This window comes from Dysidea avara, chromosome 3 (assembly GCF_963678975.1).
Source record: "Dysidea avara chromosome 3, odDysAvar1.4, whole genome shotgun sequence".
Taxonomy (NCBI): Eukaryota; Metazoa; Porifera; class Demospongiae; order Dictyoceratida; family Dysideidae; genus Dysidea; species Dysidea avara.
This window is the reverse complement of record NC_089274.1, coordinates 35107936-35123096: the sequence shown is the minus strand read 5'-3', so window position 1 is coordinate 35123096 and position 15161 is coordinate 35107936. Positions and strand designations below refer to the sequence as shown.

At 37.8% G+C, this 15161-nt stretch overlaps 1 long non-coding RNA gene across 1 annotated transcript in view; it reads right to left on the bottom strand.

Moving 5' to 3' along the window:
* Window positions 1-1568: 1568 nt before the first annotated feature.
* LOC136250857 (uncharacterized) overlaps window positions 1569-15161 on the bottom strand; it is a 383395-nt gene continuing 369802 nt past the window's right edge. The window contains exons 7-8 of the long non-coding RNA XR_010698758.1: window positions 2487-2541; window positions 1569-1583 (exon numbers count right to left, since the gene is read on the bottom strand). This is a non-coding gene — a long non-coding RNA (uncharacterized lncRNA). The remainder of the gene's footprint in view (window positions 1584-2486; window positions 2542-15161) is intronic.

Here is a 15161-nt window from a genome sequence, read left to right as displayed (position 1 = left end):
TTCTGTAATTGGCATATTTCAGTAAGTATACATTATTTCTTGAATTCTATAAAGTCAATTTTGTCAAATAATGGTTATGATATATACAGTATTATACACAATGATCAACATGTTCAGTCAAATAATTCCGTTGCCCACTCCGTCAGGTTTAGGTCTAGTTGAATCGCCACCTGTTTCCACCTTTAAACACATGGCCTGTGCACGGGATGTACGCTTTTGTTTCAGCTTTCGACCAAGACTGTCCATCATCTCTTGGCACTCTCTACTTCTCCATTTGATTCTGTGCCTTATCAGTTTCTTTTTTGGTTGTGTCAATGTTCCCCTTGTAGTTTCATCATCACTATCACTTTCTATAGTATCATTTGTCTCTTCTTCATCTGTGGTAGAATCTTCTGACGACATAAATTCAGGTTTCAAGACTTCAAAGACCCTTGATTTGGTTTCCTCATTGATTGATTTTGATTTTTCCAAAATCCTTTGGCGTGTGTGTGCTTTCTGTGGCAGAACAATATTGATACATGGGTAGATTGCATACAAACTCACATTATGACGCCGTTGACACTTTTGTGATTCTTTTTTCATTTCATTGTATTTTCCGGACTTTCTGCGAGCATCCTGACTTTTCTTAGATTTAAAATAAACATGTAAAGCACCTGCAATGCAAAATCACAAAATAAAATTTGACAAACAGTATTAGACTTACACTTAACTGTACATGGTGTAATATCCTCATTTTTGTTGACAGCCATAATATTCTCCATAAGTAACTTGTTTGCTTCCTTGTTTGCATTGTCATCAAACCATATCCAACAATTAAGCGACTTTTAATAAAAAAATTTTATTGGCAGGATACACGCGTCTACACTGGAAGCAGGTTTTCAAAGCTCTGTTATGTAGCGTTAGATAACTTTTAAACCTTTCCCAGGTTCTAGCAGGAATGGCCAGCATGACATCTACTTTCACGTAAAATGTAACAGCTTAATACGGCCTTCTTCATGGTACAAAGTAGGGGGTTTAACATTACACATAGAACCATTGGCAATGAAAATATTGGCTCACCCCAACAATCCAGGCGCGAACTTTTCAACGAATTCAGGTTATACCAGGCTAGATCCATCCTCTCTTGAATACTTCAGCTAGCTATACCGTTCGTAACGAACGTTTTACACAGTACAAATAATTTTATAAAAATCACCATCTCAATCCAATAGTTGTTTACGTATATTAAATACAAAATTCTAACTAGCTTATAACTACCAAACTAAGTACTTTAACTACAAAACTAGCTACCTTAACTACAAAACAACCTTAATTAATCCAATAGTCGCATACCCCGGCTGAGCACTGATTATTAGTGACGCGCGTGCTATATTGCGTGGGCGAGTTGCAATGGAGACGTATTCCGTTCTTGAATGTTTAATTCATCTACTTTTCAATGGTCAATAGTCCTTGTACATCATGCTAATAACTTTTTTGATCACGTGATACATCTTTGTATTTTGTACATGTAATTGAATAAATATTTTTTTAAAATGGTCATTATAAAAATTTCAAGTTAGTTTGCAATTCTCCAACATATAAACCTGTGGAAAAAACAGTCACATTTAAATTGGTGAATTCAAAAAAATCTTTATCACGCACACACTACACACACACACACACACACACGCAAACACACACACACACACACACTACACACACACACTACACACACACACACTACACACACACGCACACACACACACACACACACACAAACACACACACACACTCACACACACACACACACAAACACACACAAACACACACACAAACACACACAAACACACAAACACACACAAACACACACACACACACACATACACACACACACACACACACACACACACTTCACTACACACATACTTCACTACATATTCATATAAAATAAAACACTACAAGGTATGGTAATGGTTGTTTACATTGGTTAATTTTGTGGTGCGCTACATATAGCAACAAGGGAAATGTGTATCTGTGATCAAGAATTTAATTTAGATTGTAATATCATAATTAGATGGCCACACTATCTTTGTCAACTAGAGATGAACTAGCTTTTGGTAAAATGCGAGGGGTAGCCAATGCCTTGGGACTCTTGTATGCTATGTGAGAAATCCAAACAGAAATACATAAATATATTAGAAACCAAATCCTAAATCCAAAATCATGTAAAAATAATGGAGAAAGTGAGTTTAATAAAGTAGACAATGATCGATCATGAGTAACTAGAACAAGATGTAGATCAACAACTGTACAGGTAGTTACTAGTTAGCAATCTCACTAAATGTACATAAAGATTGGGAGTCTCGTACACGCCATTTAGGTGCTTTGCGTGGGCATTGGCAACCCATCGGGAAAAATAAAATAATGAAAGACTACAGAAACTGATCTGTACAGAAGATGAGCCCTGCACAGTTACGTGGGCTTCTTTTTACAAAGCATACACTCACCTTATTTGCACATTGCCCAATCGTCATCATGGACGCTTCCACCTCCCACCGTGCACTAAAGTAATAGAAACAAACATCATTAAATAATATAAGCATTAATATTATTATAGCATAACACAGCAGCACAATATTACAGCATGATAAACAAACCAAAGTATTTATACAGAAAACTATGTCACAGACATTTAATCGTCTTTGAGCAAGGCCATTTTAACGAAGGCGCAAATTGGGCATGGGCGTGGGCGGGCAATTCATTACATTCTTTTCGCCTTTTATAACTATCACTGGCAAACTAATGCATATACAATATCAAAGAACGTATATATTTAAACAGTTGTATGATACTTATACTGTTTTTTTTCACTGTCAACCACTTCTTGTGCGTGGGCGGCCCACCACCCCTCCCCTCCGCACCCTCCCACCCACCCCCTTTATGATATACATGCTATACAGGTGAGCATATAAAAGTTGTTAAAATTAACAGGTTTTTGTAGAATCAGTTTTATTTTTAAAATTCTAATTGAACAAACAGTACATTTTCATACTGTAGCTGAATGATATTAAAATACATTGAATTATCTGATATGCCTGGACAAATGTAATAAAATAAATGTGTTTATCTTGAGCCATGCAGCATACTTCACAGAGTAGTCCCATTGTGCTTCTCCTTCAGCAAAGACCTCATGAACCAATGCCTATGAAAGCACTATATGCAAGCTAGCATTTGATGCTATAAGGCTTACACTTAAGTCACGCGGTATCGGCATTTTGCGTGATGATACAGATTGTTCTTTCTCATGTTTCATCTCTTCCACCATTTGTTCCAGTTTTTTGGTGGAGGAATTAAGCTTTTTCTGCTCTTCATAGCAGTGCTCGAATTGAGGGTATACGGGGGTATACGAAGTATACCTTGATAACAATTTTTGTAGATTAGTATACCTTGATAGCCTAGCTAAGTATAAGGTAGCTACAGTGTAGCTATAGTAGCTACTCCTCAGCAAAAAACACCCATGAAACATTAGTTACTGCATAGTAATACATATTCTTACTTGGTGTAACCTGATTCTCAAGCCAATTGAGCCCCCAAGGAAGCTAATCCCACAAGCCTCAAAAATTCCTTCCGTGAGGTGTGCATTAATTAGAATCGAACAAGTGTTAGTTATTTTGCATGCAATGCAGAATCTACCCCTCTATTGTAGACTGCATGTGTCTACCAAGGAAGTAATTGGTGATGAATCAGCTGGTGATGAATCAGCTGATGATGATGAAAGGCAGCAAATTAAAGTAGTGAAGAAGAGTCATATAATGATGGTAGTGTATATACAGAGCAAGTACCAACTAACAGTGACACATTTACCTAGTTGGAACCGGAAATGTGGCCGGATAAAAAAACGTTCCCACCTTGGCTAAATCATAAATTGGGTTACCATCTTTAGGTATAGATGCTGCAAAGAGTATTCATCTTTCTCGTGAATGGCAGTCAAATTACCACCTATATCATTCTCAAAAAGTAAATTTTTCAAAATTTCTTTATAGACTTTATTATAGTATTCATGCTTCTTGCATTGAACAGTTATTCAAAATCGCTACCAAATTCAATCTCAAAAAGTTGATTTTTATGAGGAAATCTTATACTAGCTATACTAACTAATTCTAGATCTCACTGTGAAAAAGGTGGGATATAAGATGGTATTTCCAGTGGCTTATTGAATACAAATAAGCCTTAATATAAACCCTGTATTATACTCATGTTATACTTTAGTATAATGCATACTATACTATTACATATATGGTTTCAGTTTATTTACTACATTACCTGAAATAGCTTATATCGAATATAATACCCACACTATACCACCACATATATGGTTTCAGTATGTTTAACACATTAACTAAAGCCTTACAAGAGACTGTTAGTATAATACAGGTTATACCAAGCTTTTTTGTATTCAATAAGCCACTGGAAATACTATCTTATATCCCTCTTTTTTCACAGTGTCTGTTAGGTAGCTCAGTATATAACTACTATTAGCATTCATACTTCTTCCAGTGTTGAACTCAGTAAATTTCAGTCAAGATTGCCACCAAATAAAATATTATAATCTCAGCTGGAATATTAATTTTCAAAATTTCTATGGGGAGCAGCCTAGGCCTTTACACTATAGCTATAATTTTGCTTTTTAGCTCAGTAGCTATACTATTAGCATTCATACTTCCAGTGTTGAACTATCAACAAATTTCAGTCAATATTGCCACCAAATTCAATCTCAGAATGTTAATTTTTCAAAATTTCCTGGGGCAGCATGCCCCCAGACCCCCCTAGAAAGCTCATGCTTCGCATTTCGCAGAGTGTGCTTTGCACACTGTGGAATGATTTCCAGTACCTGTGTGCCCCCCCTTGCCTTAGCAAAATCCTGGATCTGCCCTTGATAGTATACTCTCATATAAATTTACAATTCGAGCACTGCTTCATAGATTTTTTTTCATATCAGCCATCAATGTCATACTGCCACATTCATTTCTAATCAACACAAAATATTTGTAATCATGCTACGCATTTAAAAGTAACCATGCATTTATGCTACCTTTCAGTGTCCCCTGTCCTATTCACTCCCATCGTCATTTCGGATTTCGGCTGTGGCATTTGAAGTAGGTCTTCGTGGCGTCATTATCCCTCCTCCACTGGAACTACAAGGAGTACTCACAGCGGAAGTCAATCGCTGATTTAGCCGCAACAGTGTAACACTTGTACTGCGACCTGCCATTTTGAGAAGCACCTGTCAACCAATTTTCCCGCTAATAGAGCGTTTTCATTTCCATGGTAATGAACAATGACATACAGGGCACACCCACAGTCGCCATATTGTTGAACCGGATTGTGATTACGGACTATGCTCGGGAGTTGTCTGTCAATAATAAGAGGAGATACCTCGAGAAGCTATCTGGAATTCAAGACCCGTATTTGATTTCACCCTCTGAATTGATAAAAGGCGTTTTTCCACCTTTCACGAACACAGACATCTTCAACTACTTGGTCCTGGGACACAGCTTTTGTACTTCACAACGGTTTAAAGCTCATAAAAGCCTTGATGCGTACAAATGCTTCCTTTGCGGATTTGTGAACTACCTGGGTTCAAAACGATTTGACAAAAGTTTGCTGCAGTATCAAAGGTAAATATTTTAGCTAGCTACACATGCAATCACTTCACTTATTTGTACAATAGGTGAGACACTCCCAGCATGCCAATGATCCACCAGTAAACAGTTGGGTGACATGTGAGCATGATGGTACAGTTGAGGCAGGTCACTGCACCTGCATGGCAGGCCTTGGTGTTTATCTTGAATCAGCATCATGGGTTTCCACAACTTGTACACAGATAGGTTGTGTGTGGAAGGAGCCGCACTTAGTGGAAACAATACCTTATGCTCAAATAATGGACATATCATTTACGAAGCCTAAAGGTTCTATTGGCTGCTACAGGAAAAGGGGAGCACATTTATACAATGACTCATTGCCATTGTCAGAATTTCCGCAATGTTCCCAAGCACAACCACAGCAAGGTTTGTCTGTTGCTGAATTAGCAGACAGCACTTCTGAACTGGAATTAAACGACAATGAAATGGAGCTGCTTGTTAATGATGAAGTAGAGCATTCATTTGAGCCAGAGTCTATTCCAGGCAATGAAAAGTCTTTAGCTGATTTTAGTTTTTTTCAATTGTTGTGGACTCCGCCTTCAGATGAAGACAAATTAGCATTCTTGACAGAAAATGAAAGGTTTGATCCTGTGATTAATTCAATTATCTCACCACTTTCGGATAAATTCAAGACCGTTTCTCCTGTCATCAACTTACCATCTCCGTTGAGAGACTTGTACCAGCCAGAAAATGAAGAACTGACATATCCAGAGCTGAAGGCAGTGTGTGAGCAAGTAATGTTGACAATTACAGAAGAAGAAATTAGAACAGTTGAAGAAGCTACTCGCCACCAGAGTAAGGGTACAGCCTGGTTTGTTCAAAGAGCTGGAAGGATAACAGCCTCTGTCATGAAGCACGTCTGTGTTACAGATCCTGGAAACCCTTCACAGAGTCTGATTCGGCAAATTTGTTATCCAGAGATACATAATTTCTCATCTAAGGCTACTAAGTGGGGGTGTGAACATGAGATGTCAGCAAGGTCAGCATATGCAGACATCATGAAAAATGTTCACTCTGGCTTTGTTTGCAAGGAAAGTGGGCTTACTATTAGCATCACGTATCCCAAGGGCTAGTCCGGATGGTAATATCCAGTGTGAATGTTGCACTGGAATTGGGATACTGGAAGTCAAGTGCCCTTATTACGTTTGTGATGGTGAACCATCATCAGCACCCTACATGACAACCTTTTGAAAACACACATGTACTACTATCAAGTACAGACTCAGCTCTTTGTGTGTTCTGCTGATTATGCTGATTTTGTAGTTGCCACTTTTCGTGATGGTAATGCAAGCATCTCAATCCAGAGAATATTTCGAGATGACCACCTGATCAAAGAAATAGTTGACAAAAGTTCTAGTTTTTTTGAATTATGTATTCTTCCAGAACTGTTGGCAAAATGGCATTCTCGAGAACAAGTTATGCCAGCACAGACTGCAGCAGCTTCAGCTGTTAGTGATACTTATACTTATTGCTACTGCAAGGAAGACAAGGGTGGTGAGATGGTTGGATGTGACAATGATTGTGAAAATGGTCAATGGTTCCACCTCTTATGCCTTAAACTGGAGAAACCTCCACGTGCCAACCAGTGGTACTGTGCAAACTGTCGTAACTTGCCTCGATTTACAAGGAAGAAGCAAAAGAAATAATGTTATTATATTAATGTAAAGTTACAATACTTATCATGTAATGAAATTAATTATTAGGAACTACAGATTTACATAAATTATTTAATGCTGAACAAATAATTATAGTAGCTTTCTCTCCATCTGCCTTAGGTTTCACAAAGTCTATGGGGATACAACTCATCAGAATAGAGTATCTCTGCCTTGTAGCACCTATCACCCTCTCAATGTGTATACGGACATTTGCCAGTTGTCAAATTTTATCAAGATCTTGTGGAGACAACTGCACACATCTACGTGTGAATGCAGGTATTTGTAAAGTTGCCTGCATTCTGGCAACATCCTCATCAATGTCAAAACCACGGTCAGCAAGGACAATGTCTCCCGACAATAATTTTGATAGAAAGCCACTGTTGACAGTCAAGTGTTTATCCCTTACTCTTCCTCCCCAGGCACATGAAACAAAGGTGAACACTTTAGCAGTGTTGTGAACACTTTAGCATTGGTGAACACTTTAGCATTGGTGAACACTTAGCACAAAGGTGAACACTTAAGCATTGTGAACTCCTTGTGGACACATTGAGATGAACACTTTAGTAGTGTTAGCATGTTTATATTGCGACCATGTCGCTGACTTTGCTACTAATGAGACAGTGTTTCAATCTTTATCTCGTAACAGTCAACAATTGCCACTACCTTAGTTCCATAGCAGGCACGAAAACAGTTTGGCATAGTCTTCCACAGCTGCTCCCTCTCTGGCCATTTTATAAGCCACTGCAAACGTACCGTCATAACATCTAGTGTTGCATGGAATGAACGTGACACAGTAGCTAGTGATACATTCAATCTATATGCTATGTCTTGCAGTCCCAGATTAAGCCTCAACTTTAAAAGAACTATGAGGAATGAATGCCAGTAGAACGCTCATTTCTCTCCATTACAAAAGGGCTTCATCACAAACTCGAATGTTGACAGCAATAGTACACACTTGGTCAGCCCAGTATAGTACCTTGGAATCATCTGACAAAAAAAACCTTTTCATCGAAAAAATTTCGGTCATCTGTCTGAACACCAACATCACAAGTCTGAGGTGGAGTTGTTTGCACTGTTTTACTGTGACACAACACTCCTTGATCAGTTTGAGTACCCTCAGTAACAAACACACAGCCAGTATCTTCCTCTGATACTTGTGCATCAACACTGGAAGAGGTAACAGAAGATGAGGTTGCAGCTTCCTCCATTCTTTGCCTTCTCTGTTCAGTTCGTATTGCCCTATCACTAGCTGCTTGCAAAGTACTCACATTGACCTTGTCATGCCCTAGGTTAATGCAAGGAGCCCAGTCAACATCAATTTTCATAACATATGCTGGTTTACCTAAATAAAATGAATTAGTACAGCACAACACACCTACTTTGTAGCACTTACTGCTTGCAAAATGTTTACTGCAAACATAAACATTTTCTAAAGATGGCAAATCGTCTCTAGAGATGACTGATAACCAGACTCTTCACCTTTCCGTCGTTATTTCCACCATTTCAGGTCCTTGGTGAGTGATTATGGTTGGTAGCTTGTGAAACGAGCAATTGTTCCTTCCAGGCTTGCTACTGTCACTAGAACTGTACCAGAATGGAATAGATTAGATGCTGAGATTATTGAGACTAACTGAACTTTTACTACCCGATGTGACATTAAAGCGAGTCAGTTCTCTAACCTCGAGACGAAACAGGCTCAGGAAAGTGTCCCTTCACTACCATTCTAATCTCTATAGACTAAATAAAAGACTAACCAGTCGTATGAACATCCGTACTGTATTCCGCGAGGCATTTCATCATTACCTCGTGGTCAGGAAGACCAGACTAATCACGTGGTATAGATTACGCGATAATTTACGGTATGCTAATGTGCTTTCCCTAATGGTTACTAACGGACTATGAGGAGAATCGATGTTCTACCCAACTTGCCAGATTCAGACACCGAAGACGACAAGATTATAACTGGTATGCACTGATAACTATAAGTGAGCAATAAGGGCTCACTAGCGATTCTAGACCTGACCAGGGGGCGTGTCCCCATTACTATTGTGTTCGTACCACCACCACTGTGGAATTGTAGCTACTCTATACATAGCTTATATATATATATATATTTTTAAATGTTATGTCACTGTTAGATCTGTGCCCAGACTCCATGAAAATTTGTAGGCTGAGTAGCTAATCTACCATTAGTCACCTGCAATGGAAAAGTCACAAAATAAATTTAACGAACAATATAGGACTTGTGGCTTGATGGTACATGGTGTAATATTTTTGTTGACAGCCATAATATTTTGCATAAGTAATTATAATTTGTTTACTTCCTTGTTTGCATTGTCATCAAACCTGGAACAAATGTATTTAAATAGATGTGTTTATCTTGAACCAGTGCTGTTGCTTAAGCTACCATGCCCACTTAATGTTTACCATCCATTTGTGAGACAGTTAACCAGAATGTCAAGTATGATTTCTAGAATAGAAATTATACAGTTATAATTTAGTAACAGAAATTGGCAACGTGCTTGCTTAAGCCTTATATGCTCAAGCCACACTCCATGCATGCAGTAGTCAGTAGCAACCTGCAAGTCTATTTTGAGCAGCATTGTTCTAAAAGTTGCTATACACCACATCAGACATTCAGTCCATAATTGTCCTGCTTGAAACACGTAATAGTCCTGTCTTTATGTTTGTGTCGCATGTCTATTTAGTTCTATATTTTCTTTGCCATGCCTGTACTGTGTAGTGCAAGGTGGTAGCTATGTCACCTGCGAGCCCCAATAGGCAGATAAAAATGCATGAGAATGAAATTTTCTCATATCTGTGTAAATAGATGCTGTTATGAAAAGGAAGGAAACCCCAGCCAGCTGTGGTAATGATGATTATGAAGTTGTTGATTCTGAGGGCTTAGGTGTGGATTTATTGGATTGTGATTCTGATAGTTTTTGCAGCTGTTCAGAGGAAAGTGAATGTGCAGCTGCAGAATGCTGGGATGTGGATGAAGCTGAATTGAACAGAGATTTTAGTTTAGATGAAGATGAACAAAGCAGTGAATAACTCCACAACAAGGCTGATCAGGGTAACCACGTTGTTTTTGCTACTGTGGGCCTCATTTTATTCCATTTCTGCATCTGCTCTTCAACAAATAATCAAATTTTACACTACATTTTGTCATCTTTAACATCACAAGCCCCCGAACTAGCTGACTTTACATCAGAATTTCCAACATCTTTGTACATGCTGAAAAAGGACTTTGGGATTTTGCGTGATAAGTTTAAAAAGTATGTCATTTGTCCCAAGTGTAATTCTCTATATGAATTCAAGGAGTGCATTTCTACAAGCATAACTGGTGTTGAATCTCCTAAAGCCTGTAGTCACATTGCGTTTTGCAACCATCCACATGTTTCTCGTAGGCAACCTTGTGGTCATAGACTGGTTAAAGAGGTAATCACTAAAACAATGAAGAAGTTCTATACAATCAAGTGTTACTGTTACAATTCAATCAAAAATAGCCTGCAATCACTTTTGAAAAATGGTGACTTACTAGAGTTGTGGAGAAATCGTAAGATTCCTGAAGGCATGCTTGCAGATGTGTATGATGGCCAAGTATGGAAAGACTTTCAAATTTATCAAGGAAAGCCTTTTTTATCCATGCCTCACAATATTGGCCTATTGTTAAACTGTGACTGGTTTCAACCATACAAGCATTCCCAGTACAGTGTAGGAGTACTGTATTTGGTAATTTTAAATCTACCAAGATCCATACGCTTTAAACCACTAAATATTATAGTGGCGGGGATAATTCCTGGTCCACCTGAACCAAACTATAGTGAAATGAATTCATTTCTAAGACCATAGGTAAAAGAGCTTAATTCACTCTGGGAAGATGGGTTCACCATGGAACATAAAGGAAATGTTGTGACTGGATATGCTGCTTTACTTGGCTCTGTTTGTGACATCCCAGCTACATACAAGTTGGGAGGATTCGTTGGCTTTTTGTCTCATCATGCATGCTTCAAGTGTAAAAAGAATTTTCCAACAAATGAGGAACTAAATATAGTCGACTTTTCAGGAGTGCATTTAGGTAGTCCAAGATTCATGATGAACATAAAAGAAATGCATTGCGCATATTAAAAGCATTGAGTCGATCTGCTAAAGATTCCCTTGAGCTTGAATGTGGTAGCCGTTTTATACAATTGATGTATTTACCATACTACGATTGTGTTAGGTTTGCCATTATAGACCCAATGCACAATTTGTTTCTTGGTAGTGCTAAGCGAATTATGCAAAAGCGGTGGCTTGATATTTTGACAAACAGCAACTTAAGTATGATACAAGAAAGGGTAGACAATTGTATGTATACTGGAAACATTGGTCGTATACCACGGAAAATCACCTCGTCCTTTTAAAAGTTTGACCGCAGATGAATGGAAAAATTGGACACTGATATTTTCTCTTATTTCATTGTTCGACATTTTGCCATCAGAACATTTAACCTGTTGGAATTATTTTGTTTCAGCCTTTAAAATTTATAGTTCTCCTGTAGTCTGCTTAATCAAGATTGATCAAGCTCATGATCTCATGCGAAGATTTTTTATAGCTGCAGAGCAGTTGTATGGCCCCAAATTTTTCACTATAAATTGTCACCTGCACCTACATTTATCATCCTGCTACAAAGATTATGGTCCTTGTTATGGATTTTGGTTATTTAGTTTTGAAAGATACAATGGTTTACTTGGTAAATATCACACTAATCAGTTATCTGTAGAAATTCAAATAATGAGGCAGTCTGTCAATGACATGAGTGTTAGGAGTTCATCTGAGAATGGATTAGCACTTATCGAAGAGCAAGTTTTATTTGGACAGCTTCTTGGCTCAAATACAGGTGGAACCTCAACTGAAAGTCTGAAACTCTTTACAATCAGCATTGTAATTCTGACACAACTTTGCTGGAGAATCTGTCTATATCAAAAGAAACCGTTATCCCATCATTACAGTATCTGGATAACATACGTGTTAAGCTACTACCCCCATCTGTAGTACAGTTTTTTTATGCTAGTGAGCTCTGATATTTACAACAATCATATGCTTTGTTTATTCCTGGAGAAGATGTTTTGCATGTTCCACAAGCATATAGAAAGTACAAAGTTGCTGAGTGGTGGTCACAGCGTTTAGAAACTGACAAGCAAGGTAAATCTACATGCATCAGAGCATATTGGAGTGGCGATAATGGCAATATAACCATGAATCCAGTTCATTTGTGTGCAGGTGAAATTGCTTTCTTTTTTAGTCAAAACGTTTTGATCGAGCAGCAGTTTAAAGAAGTTGTGATGGTTAAAGTTAGATGGTTTCAAGAGCACCGATTAAGAAATATTCAAAATTTAGACCCTGTAGAGATTTGGAGCAAAGATTTATATAAATTACAGGGTCCTGCATCTTAATTGCCATTGATAAGAGTTCGTGAGGTGTGTACTACTTGTGTAGTGAACATTGACCGTGAAAGCGTACTGGTAGTTAATCCCATCAGAAGAAAGCTGTTTCTTTAGGAACATGCATGGTACTATCATATTGTTATATACAGTTTTGTATTGACTGTTTCATGCTCAGTGAAATTCGTACTTTTATATTATACATTTGTGAATTCCGATACGTTGTGTTTTGTGTTGGACCTGCTAAGAGGGCTGAAAGCTTGTATAGAATTGTTAGTGAACAGAAACTAGCTATATAGTTTGATTGATTATTACTTTGTATGTAACACCAGTAAAAGATGTATGTAACACCAGTAAAAGATTGTAAAAGAATTTGCATGGTGGTGTTGAAGGTTGACTAGCTAGCTAGGCTAAGCATGCAATTGTGCCAATTTTTATTATTACTTTCCATCAATTGCAAGCTTCAATTCTTGAATTGATCCGGGGCTTTATATAATTATAGTCTAAGGCATGTGAACATAAAACATAAGAATGTACATGCAGAGTGTGTATTTGCACATGCACAAATAAAATAAGTCTTTATGCTATTAAATGTATGATTTGTTACATATGCATCACATATGTCCTTCATGTACAATCGTATTAACTTTATATTTACATTTTACTAAATATGTGGTGAATATGACATGTAATCTGCAATACATATGTAGCACATATGAAACGCATAAGTTAACTGTATGTGATACACATGCAAACTGTCACAAATATAATATTTGCACTGGTTTATATGTGGCTAGTATGTACACTGGTTCACATATGTAGTGCATACAGTTAACTATATGCACTACAAATGCACTAGTGTAGTACATAGGTGTAAATACATATTTTTTCGTAGTGCAAGATATCCTTAGTGTGAGCTCAAGGAGCAAGCTATATAGTATAGTCTCGCGTGGCAAGACCTTTACCGATTAGAAAGTTTTTCAGCGTGTGCTTAATTATAATCATTGCGTCCTGTGGCACTGAAAACAAGTCTGTCCATGCTAGTTCAATTCCTGAGCTCACACTAAGGATATCTTGAAGGATATTGTCAACTGGCAAGTTGATCGCTGGTTAGCTAATTACGGTGGGGACTATTCTACGGAACGGAACGGAACGGAACGGAACGGAATGATGGACTAAACTGCGGAACGGAATGCTTTCTCAGATTGAAGCTTGCAGCTTACCACTGCTGTACAAGTTATCAGTGGCACTTCCAGCAGGTAATCAAACGTTACCCAAGAAAGATAAAACGAATTTAAGGATCGATTGTGGGTTCTTGTTGGTTGTCATTAGTAACGAAGTACTAATTGTGGGAATAGCTGACTCAGTGTGTTCATCTTCGGATATATCAAGTAGGGAACTAATGCATGATTTGTTTTTACTAGTATGTTTTTACTTACTTGACTTTAGAATGTACAGTCTGAGGCCCAGCCTTTCTAATCGGCATAAATCAGTATGTGTATAGCTACACTACAAAGGAAACAAGTATGGTGACAAGCTGAATCAACTCAGCCTAAGCAGAATCTAAAGGAATTTTGTGCAGTGTGTGGGGAGCAAACATTCAGATACCTCAAGGAGGCTATATTGTGTGAACATCAATGATTCATTAACAGAGTAGTGGACTATTGTCAGATATCTCAGCCTGAGTACTGAGTTGAATTCTGGATGGGGTCTATTTTACAGAATGGAATGCTTTCTGAATCAACTTGCAGCTTGGCTAGCTGCTATCATTGCTGAAATTGCATTTTATCAGTGGAACCTCCAGGAAAATGGAATAGGATAATTATAAAACATTAATTGATTGTTTAGGTAATCATGACTTTATTCAGTCTAATAAACAGATTATATAGTTGATTGAGTGAGGTATCACTTTCAGAATGTTCAGACGACCGGTGATGAGATGCATGGATTCATCGAATTTTTGTTGTGGTTGGAGACATTAAATATCCAAAAGCAAACTGACTATAATACTAATTCACTTTCTTTATATTTTCTCAATTTTGAGCCTGTATACAAATAATAGAATTTTCCTTGTCAATAGAAATCCTAGAATAAGATGGGTGAGAAACTTATCTTTGTTTACCTATACTGTACAACCAAGAGTTTGTAATACTGATTTGTATGGGGGAGAGTGTCTAACTCTCAGTATGGCCTGTACAAACACCCTGCGTAAAGTTCACCTTTCATCAAATCAACACCTTTACTGGGGGATAGAAAACTGTTGATTAGTGTTGCTGAAGAAGGTAAAGCCTTTGTTCTGAAAAGGGCCGAGGGGTTACTTTAAGCAGGGTGTTTGGTGAATGTGTTCAAGTTAGACACTCTCCACCTTATTATGAACTCTTGGTACAACTTCAAAGGAA